The following is a 3,610-nucleotide window of genomic DNA, read 5'->3' on the forward strand; positions in this document are numbered from 1 at the left end:
TGGGCATGTGCAATTGAACTATCTTGAGTGCAAAATGGTGGTTTATTAAAGCACGGGGCCAGGACCTGTTGGCAGAAAGAGCTGCTGCCCCCAGGGTGTCAGGAGTGGCTGATTATATTCTGGGGAGTTGGGGGAAGTAAGGAAAAAGGGAGGTTTCAAAGGGTTTTCATATGTTAAAGAAGACCCTCAGGATACTGGAGGCCTGGCTATATCAAGCTAAGGTTGTTTTTCCCTCTGGCAAGGCATTAACATTAAGATAGTGGGGAGATTCTGGAAGAATGTCACACATGTCCCACCCAGGAATGGGGGTTGGGGGAGGTTGCAGGGTGTCAACTTATGCTTTGTCTTCAAGCTAGCCTTCTGCTCCCTCATCATCAAGCAATGAACCCCATGAGTTTGGTTACACTTATATGTAAAATTAGAGATTTAGTTCCAGGTTGGAAAAGATGATGAAACTGGCTCTCTTGCCTCAACTCAATCCTTGAAATTCTAGGAAATAGGTTGTCAAATAATGTGGAAGTAAACCTCTGAACAAAAAATATGGGTAGTGTCAAAAAAAAAAAAATATATGGGTAGTGTCAAGAGAACAAAAGGATGTAGGAGCTTGCTAAGAGTTTATTCAGGGGAAAGGCTTTATCTAGGGAAAAGACGAATAGAAGTAAATATAAATAAATAAAGCTATCAACACATGGGGGAATGAAGCATACATATGGGTCTTAATAAATTAGAGATCATCACCGGAAAGACTTTTTCTAGATGTACAAATTTAACATAAGTAGAAATAAAAAGGAAGCAAGGTAAAATACTGCTGATATCAAAAAAGAGAATTTAAGTCCTAAAATAAAAAATTTTTAATGTTTTTAAATAAATCCATCAATATATTTTTTACAAGAGACACTTAAGATGCAAGGATGAAAATGAAGAGATGGAAAAATGACATGTGACACAAATGTGGATTAAAAGAATGCAAGGGTAGCAATTAAATATAAGACAAAAATATTTTTTAAAGCTATAAGCATCATACTGTTAAAAATAAATAAAATAAAAAGGCCCCAAATGGAGTCACTTGTCCCCAGGACAGCAAACCAAGACTTAACTGCTGGAATGTGAACTTTAACCAGTCCATCTGGGATTTCCTGATCAGCACTAGGGAGGTAACCTGCATGATAGGCCCCAACCCTTCCCCCAAAGGAAGGTGACCTTGCCTGAAACAATCCTTTCTTTTTTTTTTTGCTAGTAACTTCCTTGCCCTGCTCTGTTTTTGCCCATAAAAGTCTTCCAGTTTGCACAGCTCCTCTGAGCTCCTTTATACTTGCTAGATGGGATACTGCCCAATTCATGAATCACTGGATAAAGCCAGTTAGATCTTTGGATTTACTCCATTGAATTTTGTTTTTTAATGATACAAAATAAAGAGGAATGTTGTATAGAAGTTAAAGGGAAAATACATCAAGATGTAGCGATTATGAACACAGATCCATTTAACCATATGGTCTAAAAATACATACAGCAACATATGACAAAGTAGTAAGAAATATATAAATCAACCATTGTAGTTATTTAAAAAATTAGTGAGATAAAACAAACATGTATTATAGATATACCCACTTAACCCCACCCTGATGAAAGTATAGACTATTTCTAGCACCCAATGCCCCCTTCTACAAAATTAACTTCTATCATCATTATTCATTTTGTCTATTCTTGAACTACATATAAATGGAATCATTCAGCACTTTATTAATAGTTTATTGGTCATTTGGTTTTCCTCTTTAATGAAGAATCCATTCAAGTATTTTGCTCATTTTTAAAATTGGTTTCTTTGTTTTTGTTTTTGTCTTTTTTCCTATTGATTTGTAGTTCTTTATATATTCTAGATACTAGTCCTTTTGTAACTGAACCAACATGACTTCGCTCTCCCTCCTTGATGAGTCACAGGTGGAATTATTGCACAAAGTAAATTTTATTTGCAGCAAATAAGGAGATCATGGGGAATAACTTCCAAACCCATGACTCTCCAAGAGATGGTGAATGGGTACCTTTGTTTCGGGTGAGGATGAATGTTTAGATAGGGAAGACTTGTCATCATATGCAGAGGTCGGCATAAGATCACACATATGCCTTAAGGAAACATGCCTATACATACAATGTATGTAAATATGGCTGAGGCTCCTCTTTGTACAGATTTTAGTATTATAATGAGGTAAAGGTAATTGTTGATCAGGCCAGGGGTCATCCATGGTCCAGTGGTGCAGGCCAGAGTCAGGGCTGAACCCGTCCGGGTGGTCTGGGCCGGCTGGAGGTCTCATCAGGGCAATTACTATCACCTGAGGGGTGGTTTTGAGTTTCATTTGCCTGAGTTAATAGGTAAGCCATAAAGAAGAGCTTAAAGAAAAATGTAAGACAAAGGTTGTGAATATAAGCAGGAAAGTGAATATAGGAAGTAAAGGTCAGGTCTTGGGGCCTAGCTGGTGACACTTTGTTGGATGTATGTATCACAAATATCTTCTTCCAGTCTGTGACTTGCCTTTTTACTCTATTAGTGGGGTCTTTGATGAACCGTAGTTCTTAGGTTTCAGTGAAATGTAAGGTTTCAATCTTTAAATTGCTTTTCTTGGGTCCGATTTAAGAATTTTTTGTTTTCCCCAGGGGAAGAATGGGTATCTTTCTGTTTTCTTCAAAGAGTTTTATTATTATATCTTCCACATTTAATTTCATGATCCATTTCAAATATACTTTCTGTGCTTCAAATACATTTTGTGCATAGTATGCAGGCAAGGTCAAGGTTCACTTTATTTTCATCTGGTAACTTTTATTAAAAAGACCATCCTTTTCCTACTGATTTGCAGTGGTACCTTTGTGGTAAATCAGGTGACTGTATATATGTGAATCTATTTCTGGACTCTGTTTTCTTTTCCATTTTATTCTGTGAGCAGAAACCAGGACTGGATTTGTGAGACTATAGTCATTTCCCAATATGCTATTTTTAGGTTGAGACATGAATGCTTTTGCCTTCATAGAGTTCTTTTGATTCTTTTCCCTGACTTACTTTCCATCCCTTTATAAGGACAAAGATGGCAGTGAGCTCCAGGACATGCACTGACAATGGTGACCCCAGACATTTTTTACTATAAATTTCATTATGTCTACTTTTTCTAATAGAAAAAAAAATTATGTTCCTTAACCCAATATTCAGAAAAAATGTAAAATTGTATGAATATTAAGGAGCCTTTATTTTGCATTATTCATAATTCATTTTCTATATTCCTGACTATATATGAACACCTACTAGAAATAGTCTACAAATGTTTTGAGATCTCAGAGAAATAACTATAATCTGAGATTTTTAAATTTTCCTATTATGTGTAAAGAAAATATTACATCGGTTTATCTTTAATGTTGACATTTAATACAGTAATGAGTATAGATGTTGATGCAATCTCCATATTGCAATGCACATTTTAAATTATCTTTTAATTAGAAAGGTAAATGTTTAGTTCTTGCTTGTGAATGGAAACATTAAGTACAAGAAGCAATATTTATATATACTCTGGCCGTCATATTTTTATGAAATGAAATTCCATATATTCTTCATAAACTGACAACTAAA

This window comes from Neomonachus schauinslandi, chromosome 4, assembly GCF_002201575.2.
Source record: "Neomonachus schauinslandi chromosome 4, ASM220157v2, whole genome shotgun sequence".
Lineage (NCBI taxonomy): Eukaryota > Metazoa > Chordata > Mammalia > Carnivora > Phocidae > Neomonachus > Neomonachus schauinslandi.